Source organism: Pistacia vera, unplaced genomic scaffold (genome assembly GCF_008641045.1).
Source record: "Pistacia vera cultivar Batoury unplaced genomic scaffold, PisVer_v2 Contig51, whole genome shotgun sequence".
Classification (NCBI taxonomy): Eukaryota; Viridiplantae; Streptophyta; class Magnoliopsida; order Sapindales; family Anacardiaceae; genus Pistacia; species Pistacia vera.
The window spans coordinates 1,476,980-1,492,291 of record NW_022196346.1 but is presented as its reverse complement, the minus strand read 5'-3'; the positions used below and the strand labels follow the sequence as shown (position 1 = coordinate 1,492,291).

The 15,312-nt window shown below is 33.1% G+C and overlaps 1 pseudogene; it reads left to right on the top strand.

Annotated features, from left to right (window-relative positions):
- Positions 1-415: 415 nt before the first annotated feature.
- Positions 416-5,672, top strand: LOC116106202 (annotated as a pseudogene).
- The last annotated feature ends 9,640 nt before the right edge of the window (positions 5,673-15,312 follow it).

Below are 15,312 nucleotides of genomic sequence, written 5' to 3'. Positions count from 1 at the left end.
TGCTTCGATCACCATGGACTGTTCCTTTGTCATAACACTTTTAAAGAAGGCAAAGGATGAAAGTTGAAACCTTTAAGAGTGATAATTGGAAAACCGGAACGAAATCCTCAAATTGAAGCGATCGAATAGAAAAAAAAAAAGGAATGGTTGAAATCGGCGCATGATTTATGGGAAAATGTTTATTTTTTGCATTGTCTCAGCTTCTTCTTGTGTTGTCTTGTAGTATGTGCTGTGATTTGTCATTTTCTTTTCCTAGTATATTCCATATTTTGTTTGGTCTCTTTCTTTCTTTGACTGTTCTATAATTGTTCAGGGGAAGAGTGGAATTTTTGAGGATTAGAATTTAAAAAGTTTTTCTTAACTCTCTGTACTTTGTTTTGTAATCATTTTCAAGCATGCCGCATGTGCAGGAAAAGGCACTCAGCTTCAAGCATATCCCCTCATCAACAACGTGCATTTTGAAGATCAATGAACCCACGCTGTTGTATGATGGGACAATATCCACAGTCCACTAACACTGCATTGATTCTTGAAAATATTAAGCAAGAGGTTCAGAGCGTTGACTATGGAGGAACACCGGTTAAAATGCAATCTGCTAGTAAAGGAGTCGTCAATTGATAGCCATGGCATCTTTGATACTGATGTTGGTCTTTGGTCTTGATTCAATCCACTTAGGAGTCAGTCACTAAAAGCTTGCAAGATTGAGAATGACGCATTGGCAGATAGTGAGAGACAACCTTTGCTCTGTTTGCATCTCTACTGGATTCTGCTCTTCAAGGTGCTTGAAGTAAATTCTGCGTATAGAGTGCATAATGAGATCATTATTTATTTATTTTAAAACTTTGTCATAATGATATATTTATTAAGTAATTATTTTCTTGGGATTTGTTTGAGTGGCCTTATTAATTGATTTTGCTTGTTAGGGAGGTAGGAACTAATAAAGTTAATAGTCTGTTAAACTATTACACTAAAACTTATTTGTGAGTTCTAGGAAATGCTGGACTAATTGCTGAAAATGTTTATGCATGATGACATTTATCTTTTGAGCTTTTTTAGACTGCATATTTTTTTCCTTCTTTTCATAAACATTTTCATGTTGGTCTTCCTTTAATTTTTCTGCGAAAAATCTCTGCAAAACCTTTTTATTTCTGGTTTATTCATTTGTTTTAGGGAGGGGATATTTTATCAACACCAGGCTTTAGATAATTAAAATCCTAATTTCCTGAGGATATATATTTATATCAAGTTTATAAGATCCTGTACTGGTGTTTCTATTTTTGATTGAATGGTAGACAGTTGTAAGAGCATAAGAAATTATTCAAAGAAGCACATTTGTCTTTATGCAGAGATGCTGTGGTTAAAATTATATTCTTTTTGCTCTCAACTGTTTACTTTCACATTTGTTTGTGGTTTTGCACCCTGCCCATAGCTCAGAGTAGCATTTACTTGAATTTGTTTGTGCAGAGCTAATGCCTATACAAGATCTGATTTTAAGGTTTGAATGATCATGCTGGAATGTATCTGAATCGATTAGGTGAGTGCTATTATGCTCTTTCAAGTTCTGTATTTCTTGTATGCATGACATTTGATGTCATGGTATGGACAAAATTACAGTAGCTTACATCTTTTCCTTATTACTAAGGTAGTGTCTGTGATTCTCCCTTTTGTCAAATTGATTTGTTTCCGTGGTTACATAATAAATAACTGGCATTGTAGCAAGTTGGAAATGATTGACCTCATTCATTGCATCTTCTTGTTCATTTTTTAGATATAAATGGAATACTTACTGCTATCTACTTCATGGAGTATATTGATAAAATCTTTAGGTTATTAGGTAATATCAGTGTTTTGGGGGGCCATTTGACTTCATTTTGTTGTTGGCTTTGCAGGTATTGTCCCAACATACAGTTGAGGGTTGTGGAGGACGAGTTGATGAGGCAGAAGGTTCAGCTCTCTGCTTGATAGGCCGCTTCGTGGTCTCTTCTGTGGTACCTATATGGAAAAGGTAATATATCTTTACCTCTAAAACATTTTCAGCTACAATTGATATTTAGTTGATAAATAAGTAATGTCTTAGGCAAGAGTAATATAACACATAATCTTATTCTTTTTCTTCTGCATAATGTAAATCCAGTATTCTTTTTGGTCTTCTTTTTTCTTCCTTGATATAAATTTATTTGCTAAATGTATTTGAAGATATTCATTCCCCTGTATTATCAGCATGGAAATTTCTTCCTGGTTCATGTATGTATGTGTTGGGTGCTATGTCATCCCCTTGATGTTAACTTTCCTCTTCAATTTTTCATGTCTGCAAACCTTGTCGTATGAACTTAGGGTCTTAGTATGACAATTCTGGTTGTTCTTGCAGGGACTGTAGAACCCCCCGAAGATCATATCCTGGTGCGCATATTTTCCTTTTGTCATTAATAGGGACCATCTATCTACTTTTGAAGGTTTTACCCTGATTTAAATCTATTTAATTATAACAGTTACCTTCAACATCACATATAGAGGCTTGCCAGTTTGTTGTGAATGACCATACAACACAATTATGCCTTCGGATTGTTCAATGGCTTGAAGGATTAGCTTCTAAAGCTCTTGAATTGGAAAGCAAGGTGATTAGTTTCTGAAATTCTGCATGTTGGAATATGCATACCTTTTTTAGTGGAATTTTATGTTATATTAGGACTATTGTCTTTAGGGTTTGAGATGTCTTTTTCTGGATGAATATTTAGACATTGGTTGTGATACCAAAGATCTTAAAATTGTCCTCTATTCTGCTTAGCATGCAAATATTTTACTCTGTATCACTGGTTACTCCTCTTCTAGGGCATGAGACTTTGCCACTGAATATTTTTTATCATTTATGAAGAGTGTTAGTCAACTGCATTTTTTTGACAAATTAATTATTATTTCCAGGTTCGAGGATCTCATGTGGGTACCTATCTTCCCAATTCTGGAATTTGGCGCCATACACAACGTTTTCCCAAGAAAGGAGCTTCCAGTTCTAACACTGTGCACCACTTAGATTTTGATGCTCCACACGCGAACAATGCTCACCAGTTACCTGATGACAAGGTACTCTCATAACTGTCTTACATAATCTCTTAAGATTGCTTTCATTTTGACATTGTGCATCATTATATCCAACTGTTGGGTTTATTTTCATATTAGGCTGCTTATAACATGCATAGGAGTTCATATTTCAATGTAAACGAGGACATTATTTTTGAAATCTAACATATTTAGAGTTGCATATTAGTTAAGGGGTACTGTGATACTGAACTCTTGATAGAGTGGAATGTTTAGAGAACAGATCAATGCATGAAAGGATGTTATTAAATACATTAGAGTTTAAGTATGATAACAGTCTCCTGTATGTGAAGAATGAAGCATGTTTTTGCTATTTCACAGGAAGTGGTGTCTTAAACATAAGACATTAGTTCAACCCACATTGTTGCATTATAGAAACTAATGTCCTTTCATGTTTCTGCTGGAAGTACATTGGCAATCAGTTTCTTAAAATGTTTCCGTGCAACCAAAGGATGTGCACCATTTTCATGCTTTTTTTCTAGATCTCAAATTTACTTATAGTTGAACTTGTTGATTTGCAATATACCATGGGTGAGATTTTGTCGTTCCAGTTTGTGACAGAGTATTTCTTAAACATCTAATTCTGGTCTAAGGTAGCATTAACAGTTTTAGGTCTACAGAAGCTGGATGAATCCCTTCTTGAAGATGTCTGGACTCTATTAAGGGGCTGGAAGACTGGAAGAGGCATGTGACCTTTGCCGATCTGCTGGACAGGTATAATTTTTTGAGAAGTTTTGATTGCAGAATTCCTGTTTTATTTCCCTTTTCTGGCATCATAATACTCCAATTTTGGCAGCCATGGCGAGCTGTCACGTTATGCCCGTTCGGAGGAATGGACCTATTTCCATCTGTTGAGCCCTGGTGAAGAATGGAAAAATAGAACTCTTCAAGCCATTGAACTGGAAAGTGGTCTTTGGAAATGGGCTTCCTATTGTACATCAGAGGTAAGCTTGAAACAGCCATCGAAGAGCTTTCTTGTATTATTACGTTGAGTTCTGTAAACATTTAATGCTTATTCCCGTTGCTTGCTGTCCTCTTTATCTGATCATGCTGTTCTTTGTCTCTCTAGAGTAGGCAAGATTTCTGAATTATTTTATAAGGCCTTTGAATTAAATTTTACACACTTTGCTGTGGAAACCCTTGAGAATGTATGCACTGCTTTGTTTTCATAGTAGGAGTTTTACCACCATAAAGATTCTGTGAGTCTTCAGTTTCTTGAACTAACAGAAATTTTTTTCGTAAATTTCATTCAAGATTCAGCTGAGAGATAGCCAGCATAGCTGACCCTTAGCATTCTTACCTTGTGAAACTTTATCTAATTTCATATAATATTTTATCACTTACTATGATGAATCTATTCCGAAATCTAATGCTTCTATTTCTCGAGTCTGCATGCTGGGGCGATGGCAAAGTCATGGCTTGATGTTAAGTGGACCTAGAACTAGCTCATTCACAACCGGGTAGAATGGAACGGTTGAAAAGTTATGAGATGATATTGAGGAAATTTGGGACAAATGAGCAGCACCTCTCAGCCCTTGGTTGGACCAGAAAGTTGGCCACTGCAAGTTCTGAAACAGCAACCACGAGATCTTTCTTCTCTTCTTCAGAAACTCCATTCAGGGTTTGTTGACAATGTGTTTTTCTATTTGAATGTTGTTATCCCCTTTTTGTGCTGCTCATATAGAGCATCTTCATCTTTTCTGCTAAACTTAGAGAAATGGTACATGAGGCTGTTGCTCGAGGGGTGCAAGGAGCAGCAACGACAATTGAGGTTTGTCTCAAGAAGAACTTGTGTTTTTTTATTTTCATTGCCAAGTTACTTTGCCGTACGAATTTCTGGCTGCCTTTATCCTCTGGATTTTATGAAGATTGGTTATGGATTGATGGAAGATGTAAGAGATTGAACTGGACATACTCATCATGTTTCTCCCTGAAGTAATTTAGAAAAAATACCATTTGAGAGACAATGGCAAAGTGGAAGGTTTGCCTTCTAGCATTTGGTTTAATCAGATTGTGATTGTTTTCTTTGCAGCTCAAGGGCACTACACTACTTTTATTACATACGTAAGGCAGAACACACAGGTGTAATTGTAAAAAAGACTCATATATTGTTAAAGACTTCGTCGCCTTTTAGTTGCCTTCCATTGTAAAAAAGAGATCTCAACTCAATTTAACTCAAGGATCTTTGATCTCAACTGCATGGATATGCTATTAAATCCTAGTTTTCATATTTTTGGCTTTCCTTTCAATTTTATCCTAAATATTAGATTATGGTTTCTATATGTTGTTTATCTATTGATAATAATGTAGCTTTTCACACTTCATTAAACTTATGGTTTGTTGTCTCTAACTGCACATTGCTCGACAGATGAAGCTTATGTTAGGGAACATACCACATCTTCTGGAACTTCTATGGTCATGGATTGCACCTTCAAGATGATCATATGCCTAGCATAATGATCAGGATATTTCGCTACAATTGTACAGATATGTTTCTTTGAGTTCAGCTGTTAATTTGATTTTATTAATTTAATGGCTTATTGGCTATTTTCGTAGATTGGATGATTTGGTCTCTAGTAAAGTATTGTTTTAATGATATTTCTATATGAAGGATGCTTTGGATTTCTGTCATGCAATGTTCAAGTTCTGGATGTAACTGCGTTTATTATTATTAATTATTAGTTACAGATTAAAGTTCCTAGGGAACAAAAAAGGGATTTGCTTACTTAATGATGGATCAGCACAACCTTAATGTGATGTCTTCTTAAGTAGGTATTCTAGAGAAAATAATAGGAAAATCAATTTAATGAGAATAAGAGGGCAAGAATGAATGTTTATTTTTATTTATATTGTTTATGTATCATTTTTCTGGAAGTCTACTTCATGATATATTTCCCTTTGTGCGTGATTAAATTTTTGTTTCAGGTGATTGTTTTTATTTCATCGACAACAATTACTGCATGGAGCAACAATATCTTGGCCCTACATTGCTGGATTTGCTTTCATGAAATTGATGTCTTTGAGTCGTGATAATTGGTTTTTCCAATCTTTTTCCATAACTTGGCCCTACATTAAATAAATTTTGGGTAGACTTTGCCCCTTTGGAAAATCAAGTATGGAAATTGTATTAAGTTTCAAGAGTTATGATATTTGACAAGTCTTCATGAAATAGATGTTATGACCAGTGACAATTGGTTTTTCCACCACTTGAACATTTTTTTTCACAACTTGGTCCTACAAGAATAAAAACCATTTAGAAATTGAAAATGTTAAGAGCCAATACCCACAAGAACAAAAAGCTATAAATTAAGTAAGAGAGGATAAGATAATTTGAGCTTACTTCATACACAATGGAAACAAGGATATAAATTTATAATAAACCTTTGGAAAAAGGAGCGAAAGATCTCATGAACACTAATGTGTCCAATGTATAGTGATTAAAAACAAATTGAATTGTTCATCAATTATAATTGAAGAAAACAATTGGGTGGAAAATGACTTCCCGCAATAATGTATAGAGAGATCTAAGAAACTTGTTACTTTGGTTGACCTTGACTCATAAAAAATATTACCAATTATTGTTTTTGTAATTTACTTAAAAGTGATTAATAATTAACTTCATTTCAAAAGTGGTTATGCGCCTATACCTTTTCACATATACCGCGTAATGGAAGAGTCTCAAATTGCGTAATCTGATTTTTCTAAGCTAGTTGCAGTCAATGGGAATTTTCCTTCCACAACAGTGGGGGCACCTCTTCCATGTCCTACAGCAAATGAAGTTGCTAGTTATGATAGGGAAGGCAGTCTCGAACCGTGTAATGGAAGCAATCTCAAACCACGTAATTTGATTTTTCCAAGCTAGTTGCAATCAATGGGAATTTTCCTTCCACAACATGGGGACCAGCATTAATTTTGCCCTTATTGACCTCTTTTATGTCCTACAGCAAATGAAGTTGTTATTTTATGGTAAAGAAGCACTCTCAAACCGGCGAATGGAAGCACTCTCAAACCGCCTAATTTGATTTTTCCAAGCTATTTGCAATCAATGGGAATTTTCCTTCCACAATAGTGGGGACCAGCATTAATTTTGCCCTTATTGACCTCTCTATGTCCTACAGCAAATGAAGTTGTTCACTGTAAAGACAATACTTCTATTGTTTTTAGTCTATACAATATTGAGATCCAATAATATTACAAATAGCACAAAACTAATCTCTTTGGAAAATCAAGTATGAAAATTGCATTAAGTTTCAAGAGTCATGATATTTGAGTAAGTCTTCATGAAATAAATGTTATGACCTATGACAATTGGTTTTTCTTATTGATATTCTCAAGTGGGTGAGTGAGGCTTGGCGGTGCAAAGGTGGCTTTCAAATTGGGGCAATAGCAAAGACAAAATGGGTCATGTTTCATATGCTGAGCTTTTTGTTTTAGCTTTGAGTCCAAAGAGTCAAAAAGGTTTGAGGCCCATTTATTGTTATTCTAATACTTAAAAAACACTTTGATTATGCTCTTTGGCTAATGCAATGTTAAATGTTAATTATTAACTTTAAATCCCAAGAAGATATCGTTCAAGCATGAAGATTTTGTATGCTTAACAACTTACAAACAAAAGTATTGTATTGGGTTTTGGGTCGGTGTTTAAAATACCCTTCGTTATTCCAAGGTCATGTGGCATCATAGAAATTTGGAATTTTGGTTAGAAGCTCTAAGTTGATCCTCTTATCGAAGGTTTTTGGTTAGGAAGGAAATATTAATCTAAATTAATTGTATAACTCTTTTAATCAATTTTTATATTTGGTTGACTGAAATATTAATGTTGATTTATTAATATAAGTCTCGGGTCGATTTTTCATCAGATTTATTATTCTTTAAAATTGGATTCACTTTCACATGAGATGACCTTTAGACTTAAATATTAATGTTAAACATTTTTCTAATAGTTTAAACTTTAATAAATCTTAGGAAAAAAGGAGCGAAAGATCTCGTGAACACTAGTCTGTCCAATGTAATAGGATTAAAAACATTGTTCATCAATTATAATTGAAGAAAACAATTGGGTGGAAAGAGACTTCTAGCAATAATGTATAAAGAGATTCTAAGAAACTTGTTACTTTGATTGACCTTGACTGTAAAAAATATGTCCAAGTATTGTTTTATTAATTTATCTTCAAAGTGATTAATAATTAACTTCATTTCAAAGTGGTTATGCGCCTATACCTTTTCATATATACTATCTGGATTATATAAAATAAATATTAAGTATAAGAAATTGATTCACTGAGCAACACACTATATGTCAATATAAAAATACAATGTTTATATAATTTATTTAACAATATAATATTACTTAATTAAATTAGTTATGGTGAGGAAGCAATCTCAATTCTCAAACCGCGTAATAGAAGCAGTCTCAAACAACGTAGTTTGATTTTTCTTGGCTAGTTGTCGTCAATGAGAATTTTCCTTCCTCACAACAGTGGGGCCCAGCATTAATTTTGCCCTTATTGACCTCTTCTATGTCCTACAACAAATGAAGTGGGATTTTCCTTCCACAACAATGGGGACCAGCATTAATTTTGCCCTTATTGACCTCTTCTATTCGTCCTACACCAAATGAAGTTGGTAGTTATGGTAGAGGAACGTCTCAAACCGCGTAATTTGATTTTTCCAAGCTAGTTGCAGTCATGGGAATTTTCCTTCCACAACAGTGGGGACCAGCATAATTTGCCCTTATTGAGCCTCTTCTATGTCCTACAACAAATGAAGTTGTTCACTGAAAAGGCAATACTTCTATGTTTTTTAGTCTATACAATATTGAGATCCAATAATATTATAAATAGCACAAAGCTAATCTCTAGTAGTCACAGAAGCAGTGCAATTAGTGTGTCTATTAAAAGATGGGGTTAAAAAGTGTGATGATGTGGCTGATGTTGATTTTATGTTTATTTCTTTACAAGGATGGAGGATTGAGGGGTGTTTGAAGCAAGAGAGATCTGCTCTCTTTCAACTTAAACATTTCTTCAATATCCTACTCGTCTTCCAAATTGGTTTGAGGGAAATGGAAATTCAAACTGTTGTCATTGGGAACGTGTTATTTGCAATAACACAACGGTGTAGAGGATCTCTCTTGATCTTGAATCACAAGAAATCAAGAATTAGGAGAGTGGTATCTAAATGTTTCTTTTGTTTTCTCCATTCCAAGAACTAGAGACACTTTACTTAAGTGACAATCTCATAGTCGGTTGCGTTGAGAATGAAGGTTATTCCATCCTCACTTTTAAATAATGAAATTTTACTTCCATGTCTTTATTAACAAGAATTGTTTTGTAGTTTGAAAGATTATCACACTTGACTAATCTCGTGGGTCTCTACCTCAGTTCCCAATATGTTTCATGACAGTCGCATTTTATCAGCTTTGAGCCAACATTCATCTCTCAAGAATTTAAGTCTAGATAATCAGTTTAGAGAACTAAACCATTTTAATGGTAATGTTCTTTTATGTGACATAACTTTTATTATCACTTTTTAATTTAGATTGATACACAAAACTATGTGCGGTTATTATTATTACTATTATTATATGTGCCGATTTCAGTTTCAAGGTTGAGTAACTTGGAGTTTCGGGCTTAGGCGGTAACATGTTCAACAATGCATATTATCACATGTGTCTACTTTCTCATCATTAAAGGAATAATCTGAATAACATCGGATTAAAAGGCGTCGTTGATCTTCAAGGTAAGCTTGTTTCTCATTTTAATTTCTCTAATGTATAACATTTTATTCTATATTGAAGGTTCTCTCTCTTTGCTTTGTCGAGTAAATTAAAAGCTCTAAATAAGATTCTTTCGGAAACTTCAGTTTACTCAGTCCAAACATCTTCTTCTTTTCTCATGGTTTTAGTTGACTGTATAATTAAACTCTTTGAACAACACAAAAAGGTAGAGTAGTTGAGCATAATGAGATTTTCAAAAAGGGATAAAACTTTATTCATTTAGGAAGACAATTTTGAAGGCTATGGATATCTAGAATAATTAAGTTGACTTAAGGAAAGTTGTTAATTAATTTTGATGATAAAATTGTTTTAATAGCATCTTATCATATCTCTAGTTTGTCTTTCCTCATTAAAAGACTTTCTCATTGTCTTCAACGAAATTAAAAGTCTTCTTAAATGCTCTTTGATTAGTTTTAATCTCTCTATTTTAACTCTTGCCAGAATTGGCTCCTTGAGCAACTTAGAGGAGTTGTACATGGGTGGAAATGAGATAAAAAAATTGTATTCTCCAAAGGTATTTATTGATGGTTAATAATATTAAACTTACATTTCTCATCCCTTACCCAATATTTCTCAGCTTTATGAACGCATGAAAGTAATAGGTCAGTCCACAGGCATGTTTGAAAATATGTTAAGAATAGGATCTTCTTTTAGTTATCTAATCTTTTATTTCTTCTACCCAGTAGCCTTTCTTGTGTGTCTTTGTCGCTAGGATAATACATGAGTGGTATTGTTGGAGAACTATAGTCACGGGGCTTAAATTCATATTTTTAATAGTCACACATGAACCTTAAAGAGGGCAAGAATGGAAAAAAGACCATCTTGTTGTCGGAAGACTTGCAGGAGTGGAGTTCGACAAGTGCTCTGTAGCATAATGAATGTTTATTTTTATTTTTATTGGTTACGTATCAATGTTTATGGAAGTCTACTCTATGATATATTTCCCTTTGTCTGTGATTAAAGGGAAATATATCATATTTTTAATAGATGTTATAAGCTGTGACAGTTGGTTTTTCCACAACTTGGTCCTACAAGAATGAAAAACCATTTAGAAATTGAAAATTGTAAAAGCCATGGTTGTCAAATCGGGTATCGTATCGTGTATCGAAAACCTAATTTTTTGAATCGTGTATCGCGTATCGTATCGTATCGTAGGATACATCTTTTTCAAAAAAATTAATAAAATAATCAAAATTTAAAAAAAATTAATATCATTCCCAAGATTAATTAAAGAATTTTGTGGTATCATTGGCTTTAAATTAGGGTATTACATAATCGAAATTAATCACAAAATTAAGAATTTATATTATTTTCTCTCAACCATTCATATCATTTCTAAGATCAATAATATCTCCACTTATATTATTATTATCATGTAAAATGGGTAACATGTATTCCTCTTCACTTTCTCTATGCAAAATAGGTAAATTTAAATAGGTTTTAGTGAATCGGGTTGGGTGACCCGGTTTTGATCCAAAAATTTTTTTAGGCCTTTAGCCCAAATTAATAAAGTCGTATCGATCTATATTGATATTTTTAAGGATACGAACAGATACGTATCATATCGTATGATACATATCAACGTATTAAAAGATTTATGATACACTCTCTGATACGTATCATTAGTGACCTATATCGAATCGTATCGTATGATACGTATCGGGTATCGTAGGATACTAACAATCATGGTAAAAGCCAATACTCACAAGAACAAAAAGCAATAAAATTAAGAGAGGATAAGATAATTTGAGTTTACTTCATACATAATGGAAACAAGGATATAAACTTATAATAAATCTTTGGAAAAAAAGAGTGAAAGATCTTAGGAACACTAATCTGTCCAATAGATTAGTCCAATGTAATGGNTCAACCAAGCAACAATAATTTTCAATTACAGCCCAAGTAACCCAAGCAAACATTAAGTTTACATCTCAATTTACCAACAATCATTTTCAAAATAAATATCACACCAACAATCTATTCATATGGTGGTCACATAATATAAATAAAGGTACTATGCATTATCTAAACACAACCATTAAAGCCTAATTCGATGTGCCATAGACCAATTCTCTCTCCGGCCGAGACATGCATAATAGAAATATGTCAAATTTTACACTTCATTACACTTTCCTATTTAGCAATTTACTCAAATCAATTACGAAATAAACTCAATCCTTCAGCTCCACCCAAAAGATATTGTAGAATGAACTTTTACATTCAATTTTGAACACTTTCTTAAACTATTGCTAAAGAAAAGCTATTATGATTCTACCTGCAACTCCCCATGGACCTTTAGGTGACTCCCAAACTCTTAGGATTCGCTAAAGCTTTTCCGAAATTCCATCCTGTTGGATCATCATATAAATCATTAAAATCATTGATTGATGAATTAGTAGACAAGATTTAAGGGTGAAATAAAGCTAAGTGGTTTTACTTGACTTGTGCATGATGAAATGAAACTGAAATTGTCTCTTCTTCATTTTAATTTGGAAGATATTTAAAATTTGAATAGTATAGCCATAAATCTTCCCTCTTTAAAAGATGTGGAACCCATTTATTTTTAGGGAGAACAACATGATCCCACCCAACGTTTGGCGAAACGATAATTTCCCACCCTTCAAGTTTCAGAATGACACTTTCTCACCCTTCGTTAGGTTTTGTTATATTTTTCGTTAATATTTTTCTGAAAAGACGAAAATACCCTTAAATATTTGACTTTATAAATTTTTTATTATTTTTTAATTAGCCAAAAAGTCAAATATTAAAAAGTTAAAAAATAAAAAGTAGTTAACCCCACCTAAAAAGTTAGAAGCAATGCCATGAAATTATTTAAAGTTAAATGACCTTAATATTTATTTATTTATAATGTCATCAATATCCCATTACTATTATTCAATAATCTACTAAATTTATGATGTTTTTCATCATATGTATAATGTTTTTTATTTTTACTAATTAACATAGAAAATCAATATTCCTAATTAATTAAATAAACAAAGGAAAAAAAATATCTTTACACTTGAACTAATAAACAATCGAGTAAAGACTTTGACTTTACTAAATTTTAATTTATTGTAAACTAATTAAGAAATAAATTATTTAAGAGTATTTTTATCTTTTCAGTAAAAAATTAACGGAAAACACTAACAGAACCTGACGAAGGGTGGGAAAGTGTCATTTTGAAACTTGATGGGTGGGAAAGTGTCGTTTCACCAAACGTTGGGTGGGAAAATGTCATTCTCCCTTATTTTTAACATTCTTTAAACCACTCTTGACCGACAAAAAATATTATTATGTCTGGGAGGCAAATTGTGGTATAGTTATATAACTAACACATGGCATGTTTAGTGTTAAATTAAAAGTCAGGGTATGAAGCATTTCGTCTCCAGATTTGCAATTTTCCTTATTTAAGAACACTACTTTTATTGAAAAGGCCAAAAAAAAAAAAAAAAAAAAACCAGAGTTTGAGGGCAAGAAATCTTGTGCCAAATAGGATAAAATCTTATTTTGAGCCTTAATTATAAATTTAGGACTGAATATCTAGTAAATTTAATCATTCAATTTTCTCAAATAAAAATGGTCAAACACAATCCTATTTATCACTTAAGTTACAAATACAAATGGAATCATGTAAATCATCCCAATGTCTTCATTTTTCCAAACATCCACTAGTTAATTTAATCCACCATACACTTAAACCGAAAATAGTTTAATCCACCATACACTTAAACCGAAAATAGCATCCATAACTTAATTAAGTTTGATCTCAATTAGAAGTTTTAAACTAAATACGATTTCACTATATCTAGCAATCCTAAAATANTCAGGCGCTCTCTTAATCATGTTCTCAATATGGAAATTGCTGAAACCACTTTCTTTGAGAAATAAGAGTACTGCATCCGAGTTTTCAGGTTTCTCCAAATATTTTTTGATTGATGAGGCTTTTAAAGCAGCTTCAGGGGAGAAGTGATGCCGATTGATCAAGTAATCAGCTAAAGGAACTTTGATTTTTCCATTTTCGGGGCGTAAAAAAGAAGAATAAGAAGAGAAGAAAAACCGCAAGAGGGATGAGCATGCAACTGGTGGTTTGTGGAGGTGTGAAGAGTGCTTGAAGTGCACAGAAACTAGGGCTTTGCAAATACAAGAATTCATCACTGTGGAGATATTGTTAACATACAGATTATAAAGAACAGAGTTTGAAGTTAAGAAAACAAAACTTGCCTGTTATCGGAATGTAGCACTCAAACATTGAATCTACCGCTGTAGAGAAGCAATTGAGAGTAGTTTCTGAAAGAGTTGGGGATTTGGAATTAGGGTTTTACAGGGGGTTTTTCTTGCGACGGAGATTAGGTTCGGGCTTGGGTTTGTGTTTGTCTGGGCCGATTAGGATTCAATTCTTTAGACAACAACTTATTACCATGTAAGTTGTAAGGAATTGTTTATGGAAAATAATACAGGTATCAATGCTACTGCATCAAATTTATACATCGAATGACGTTATAAAATCTAACAATTGATTAATTTTAAGTTAATATTAATTAACAGTTAAGATTTTATCACGTCATTCGATACACTACTGTTGGTGACTGTAACATTACTCATTGTTTATTGCACTTTTCCGTCCATCAAGTTTCAAAATGATATTTTGTCACCCATCTTTAAGTTTCCGTTAATGAAATCTATTATCTGACAAGGATAAAATTACAAAAAATAAAAAATAAAAAAACACATATCCTTATTATTTGAGTTTATAATTTTATAAAATTTGCTATAATTAAAAAAAAAATTCTATATCATTTTTATCTTAAAAACTCAATTCACTATCATCTTTACGTAAAAACATCTCTCACCCACTGCCTAACCGATGCCACCACTCCCTCTTGTTCATGGCAAGCCAGCAGCAGCGCCACCAACAGTGTCATATTTGTTTCTTCTTTAGCTAACTGGCAAGTCTCAACCACGTTTCGGTGTTCCTTACCTTTCTGTTGGCTCTCCTTTTTCGAAACCTTCTCCAGCTTGTTTATATTTACCTTCTTCCCAACTAACTTCTCCTTTTTTGTTCTCTCTAGATTTAATTCGGAGTCAGGAACTTGCTAGACTATTGTTTCTATTTTTCTTGCCCAAAATTTTTTTCTTTGTCAAATCAAAGGGCCTCGGGTGGCAACCTCCCTCTCTCCTCCAAAAAGCCCACCACAATTACTCATGACCCTTGTCGCCAGTGGCAACCTTGATCTAGAATTTATGTCACACAGCCAATGTCAAAATGATTTATTTTTGTATTTATTTTCATGGATTTTATGAGTTTGCTTTTGTATCTTCTTCTTTTTTTTTTTTTTTTTTAATTATGAATTTATGTTCATGGAGGAATTTTTGATGGAATTGGAAGTGTATATTTCTGTAAAGCAAATTCTGGGTTGTTTGGAAGATGTATGTGAACCAAA